Genomic DNA, 6139 nt, shown 5'->3' on the forward strand with positions numbered 1-6139 from the left:
AACAGAAGATAAAGAGAGAAGTCTACGAGAGGAGACAGTTGGACGGAGAAAACAACCTTGAGGGATTTCATTATCCCGCACTGACTCAATTATCCAATCGATGGATTGGATTATAGAGGAGCCGCCTCTTCTGTCCTCTGTAACCGCCCGGCTGTAAAGATAGGCTGCTCATTTATTCATATTTCATTTATAGCTTTTCTGTTTTACAAACAAAAAACAACCATAAACCAACAAAAGAAGCTGAATAAAAGAAAATCACGTAACTATGTGACAATAAAGGACCTTTATGCATATGTATCTATCCATCCATCGTTGTCTGCTTATCTGGGGTTGGATCGCCAGTGCAGCAGCTCTAGGGGGATCCCAAACTTCCCTTTCCCGTATATGTATACATTTGTGTGTGTAATTATATATATATATATATATATATATATAGTCAAAATTAGTTTATTATTTCGAGGGTGTCCCAACATATACCACAATCAAAAACACATTAATAAATAAAATAAAACTACAATTAACAAAACTGCAACATACTGTACATATACAAACAAAACAAAAAAGAACAACAACAAAATACATATGTTCATCAATACATTACAACCACCAAATGGCCTGTCATGGCCAATAATAAGTAAATAAGTAAACAGTAGAGTGTGAGTAGATTTCCAACTACAGACAATTATAAACATTAGGTATAGACAGTAGACATAAGGATTGCCTGGACCTTTAGTAACAATGGCAGTTCATCTTAAAATGAGCAGACAGGGCATGTTTAAACAAACCAACTAATGAAATTAATCTTATTTCCACATATAAATTATCCCAATCTGATGGAGCCTTAAACTTAAAAGCTCTTTTGCCACTTTTTTTAACTCGTGGGACAGAGAAGTAGAGTTGAATAGAGTGCCGAAATTCATAGTTTGAGGTATAAGGTACAAGATACTGTTTTAAATAACGAGGATAATTGAAATAAATACATTTAAATATAAGCTGAAGCCAGTGAGTGTGTCTACTACTACTTAGAGATGGCCAATTAAAGGAGAATTCCGGCCAATTTTTACGTTAATCTTGATCGCTATAGCTACGCGAGTACTTTCGATAGAAAAAACCCCGACCCGAATCAGTGCAGGTAACACGGAGAAGCTGCAGCTACGTACTACAAGCGTCCCCTGAGCTAAAACGGCAGTGCTCGGGGCAAGTTTTAGAGTGCCTTTGTGCCTCTTAACAGACACAAAATGCAATTAATATGTCTGTGCCACAAGAACAGGGCCCTTACGTGTCAACAAGATGCGTTTTCAACTCAGACATTGTTTAAATTCACCTACCCTGGTCCCTGTCTCGATCCTGCCGGTAGCTAGCTTGCCCTGCTAGCTGATAGCCGTTAACTGCTAGCTGCCGTTTGGTGAGTGTATTCAGACAGGCTTCTGTGATAATCATCCCAATAACAATCCACGGAGCGGTGGTGGTGTGGCTATGTCCTCCAGAGGACAGGTCATGTCATGTCTTGAAGTGTATTCCCCCCTAAAAAAAACAATAGTGCGGTAGTAGCTGTTAGCTGCTAGCTGCCCTCCGGTGAGTGTGTACAGCCAGATAGCTGTTAGCCGTTAGCTGCTACACTGTAAAAACTCCAACTTAATATTGTTGACATGAAAAATTATTTTAAGTGTTTAAGAATTGAAAATGTAAATTATTAATATTTGACTAAAAAATGTAAGTCACTCCAGCAAAAGTTCAAATTTGTATGATTCAACGGCATTTAGTAAGTCATTACAAAATACATAATTTAGTTGGGATGCACAACTTATATTTAAATGTCCACAACAAGTGGAGAAAGTTCTGATAACTCATATGTCTTTGTTGTGAAATGCGGGAAAGCCAACTTTCCGAGTTGAAGATAGTCACTTGAAGTCATCAGATCCCCGCACTGGCTGTTGCAGCGGAGCTGCATGAAACCTGGAGCCCACACTACAATTGGTCCGCACAGGCAAGTTTGAACCTTTTTTTCACTTAAAATATAAATTGTGTAATTGTATAATTGTGTGATACATTAGTGGATAAGGTAGGCAGTGTTACTTTATTGACAACAGTTTGGCCCAAAGCTAACGTTAGCCGCTAGCTTCTGCTTAGCTAGCAGCAAGGTTACCGTTAGCTAAGACTAACGTTAGCTGATAAATGCGGTACTTTTCTAAGCAGGTAGCTAACTTGGCTAAGGTTACCGTTTAAACTTCGTAAAAGCTTTTCAGACCGGTAGCGTTAGCTAAGTTAAAATACTTGTGTGATTCTACTATTTCGTAATTGCGGGAACGTTAGCTAGCTAGTAACGTTATACATTTCTAACAGGGTCGGCTTTTGGTTGCTTAAACCTAAACAACCTAGCTAGCTGGGTTCAATTCAAGTCAGTGTTGTGAATAGTGTTTTAAAGTAACTTTAGTACTAACGTGAGTTAGCGTTAGTCTAAGTATAATGTCTAAATAACAGGTAAGAAGAATAGATTGCGCTAGCTAAATCATGCTGCCTCAAGACAGACTTCCACCTGCATCTCTCTGTCTTCTGATTCAGGAGAGAAGCAAGGAGGTTTTATAAGACAGATAGCAAAGTTAGGCTGGTTACACACTGCCTGCGTGGCGTGAGCGTGGCGTTTCTGTTGCGTTTCAGCTGCGTGGATTTTTCTGTCTTTACACACAATGCTGCTGCTAGCCTTGTCTGTACACATGTACTGTATGTTTCTCATTGATAAAATTAAATACTGTGTTAAACATAAATATCTACAGATCTGATTACAGAAAAGACAACGTCGGCAGTATTGACGGCAAAATAGGCTCCAGAATATTTCCTTCTGTATTGACAGGTGCAATATTAGAAAATCTCGGCTTTCAAACATCAACAGTTCATTTATTAATATGTATTCGTGTCTGAACGACATATAAACATATTTTTATATTCTATTTTGCCTGGAAATGCTTCCAACACGAGTTATCGGTTCTATTTCTAGCATGCATGCGTTTTTCGGTGTGGCTCGAGCCGCGCCTGAGACGTGCGTGTCACGCAGGCGGTGTGTAAGATCTAACCTGGTAACATGGGAGCCCAAATAAAAACGGACATGCCACGCAGCTGACACGCTCGCCGGCCTTCGAGATTGAGCGGGGTCTAATAATTAATGTTATTGCGCTTGACTGACGCGGGGCTCAACTCCTAAAATATACGTGTATGTGTATGGATCAACTGATCTGTTGCACCACAATTAATCAATGTTTTAAACTGATTAAGAACCTGATTAAGAATTGTTTCTCCTATGTTTTGCTTATTACCAATATATTGTAACCTTTATCTTTCAGCTTGAGTTGAATGCAATGTAAATCCTGCAAATTCACCAACCTCAATGAAGCTGTTCTCCTGAAGCACCAGGCCTACTGTCTGTATCACAGAGGCAGGCAGAGTTCTATCGGATCACCACAAGAACCTACTAGACAACTTTAGAGCAGCCATTAATCAGCACACTCCAGGACTGCTTAGACTCTATCGGGCTAGGAGGCCAGCTTTCCGTCTGAGATGGATCAACTCCTTAAGGGACTGGATGAAGAGGTGATTAATTTAGTAATCTCAGTATTTTGGAAAATGTTGACAGTTGTATTGCAAGAAATCGTGGGATTTTTTTACTGCAAGATATATAAAGCTTATCATAGTATCAAACATTAGAATTAACCCATTATACACTACCTAACGTACAGAAAAAGTAGCGACTAGGTGCTGAACAAAGTGGCACATGTAGCAGTTAAAAAGCATTATTATATTGTAAGTTTTGAGTTACCCCTAGATTCTACTAAAATTTGCTCGATGTGGAAGAAAACAGCGGTTTACCAATACTTACCAATACAGTTAATTGTGTGATTCAGTTTTAGTCCTCTGCCTTAGTAAATAAAAAAAGGCAGCTGTCACAGAAGTTGCTCAATTGTTAACTGGCCAGTCCCTTTGCGTATAGCTTTGGCTTTTCTGCTTGTTACTTAGATTTTGTTTTAATGTTTTTCATCCATCTTTTTGTGTTTCAGACCAATGACATCACAGCACACAGACAGGCTGCAGCCTTGAAGGGCCTTCCTTTGTATATCTGTGAAAGTCACGAGAAGCTGTTCAGGAGTTGTCTGGTGAGTGGTTATTAGCAACTCCTGTTTATGTTGTACTTGACTAGGATTGTTACCAAACAGTTAACACTGCCCATTTTTCCATTCCAGTTTATCTATCCACTGTTGTCCTTGCCCATTTTTATCTAAATGCATGAAGTGTCTCAAATAGATGTACTTTGCTGTTAATATTCTTTATTTAAGCTGCAATATTGAGAAATTTGGTTTGGTGCTCTTTAGTGCCATCTAAAAGCCCCAAAATTGCAACTGCACTGAAATGTATAGTTGTGTAACGGATAAGAAACTCAGTCAGAAATCTGTCATCAAATCCATGTTTACTCATTAATTAATCTAGATACCTAATTTTGGAAACTTAAATTAATATTTTTTGTTAATTAGACTCTTTATATAGCCGATATATAATAAAGCTTCTAATATAACGTATTCATACTAAACTTATGCTCTTTTGAAGGTATTAACGCAGTTCTCTCCTGTCAGATACACAGCACAGGGAGGTCTTATTTTCTGTCAATTCTAAAGGGACCGTTTTATTACTTATTATAATTTGGTGATTAACAACCAAGTCTCTTCCTATTCCATGAATTGTATGACAATTGTTTCTCGTTATCTCTGAAATTTAAGATTTACATTAGCGTCTTTGTACTGTCTTCTTTTTCTTTGCCCTCTTTGTTTGTTTATTTCCGGTACCGGCAGCCGCCTGATAGGTCATCAGCATGACCAATTGCTGAACCCAGATTGTCTCTGTCAGAAAGCTGAACGTTTAGTAAGCAGCAAACGATCCCGTGAGGCAGATAGCCGCAGTAGTGCAGTTTTTTAACTTTCTTACAATATATAATTAAACTGTACATTTTCATTTTCAAATCTCAGTTGTTTTTTTAACAATTTGAATATATATTCAAATTTAGAATATTCTTTGACAGCCCTACTAGATACACGCTTATAATCAGGGGAAGAAGTAAAAGTACTAATACAACATGTACAAATACTCTAAAGATTGTAAAATGTCTGTCAGTTTGATTTACTAATCATATATTTGTCTTTCCTGTCTGACATCACAAGGATACTGACCCAGAAGAGGAGCAGACAAAGCCTCATTGTGGGGATACTTACTATGGAGGATGATCAAAGTACGGCTCCGGCAAGTTGCAAATGTAGCTGTGGTTCTAGAAGAAGACATCGTCTTACAAGACCTCCCTGACCTGCTAACGGCCTTTGTTTTGCTCTTTGGGCTGATATGCCTGAAACATTCAGTTTCCCAAGGAACTGAGGTACACCTTCGAAACATTTCAGAAGGTGTTAACTAATCTAACCTTGCTGTCCTTACTAAGTATTTAAGTAAAAAAATTAGAATGTTAACTGACATCCACAACTACTACTGTTCAGTAGGGGTGCACGATTCAGAAAATGTCACGATTCAATATCGATTTTCGTAGGGCTGTGTTTGATTGAAGAAATTCTTAGTCGACTAACACTCATTCAACTGTATCGACTAATCGATTAGTTGATTTAATCGACAGATCTGTAAATCTGAGTTTCTCCGCAAAGAGTCATGCAAAAGGATGCATATATTGAATAAGATAATGCCTCCTTTGCATATTTAAACACATTTCAGAAAACGTGTAATACAACAAATAACTGCCTTAATGAAAGTTATTAAAGTAGATTTCACGGTGATATCTATTAGGTAAAATGTCAACCCTTAATTTGTGTGTTTACCAGAGATGTGCTCGTACGTTTCTTGGAAATAAGTTATTCAGCATGAAAAAAGCATCAAACATGACTAATGGACTAAAGAGATCTAAGTTGACTAAGACCAAAACGACCGATTAGTCGACTAAGAGGGAGCAGCCCTAGATTTTCGATTTAAAAAACGGTAGAGCTTGAATCGCGATTCAAATGTGAATCAATTTTTTTGCACACCTACTGTCCAGGCAACACTTTTTATTAAAGGAATAGTTTAGCATTTTTTTAAATGGGGTTCTCTGAGGTACCTATGC

The 6139-nt window shown here is 38.0% G+C and overlaps 1 long non-coding RNA gene across 1 annotated transcript; it reads left to right on the forward strand.

The window, feature by feature from the left end:
- The first annotated feature begins 3167 nt into the window (after positions 1-3167).
- On the forward strand, positions 3168-5595 carry LOC114569219 (uncharacterized). Its single transcript, XR_003694384.1, has 3 exons — positions 3168-3585; positions 4050-4145; positions 5202-5595. It is a non-coding gene; the product is annotated as an uncharacterized LOC114569219 (long non-coding RNA).
- The last annotated feature ends 544 nt before the right edge of the window (positions 5596-6139 follow it).

The sequence above is a fragment of the Perca flavescens genome, chromosome 15 (genome assembly GCF_004354835.1).
Source record: "Perca flavescens isolate YP-PL-M2 chromosome 15, PFLA_1.0, whole genome shotgun sequence".
In the NCBI taxonomy this organism is placed as follows: Eukaryota; Metazoa; Chordata; class Actinopteri; order Perciformes; family Percidae; genus Perca; species Perca flavescens.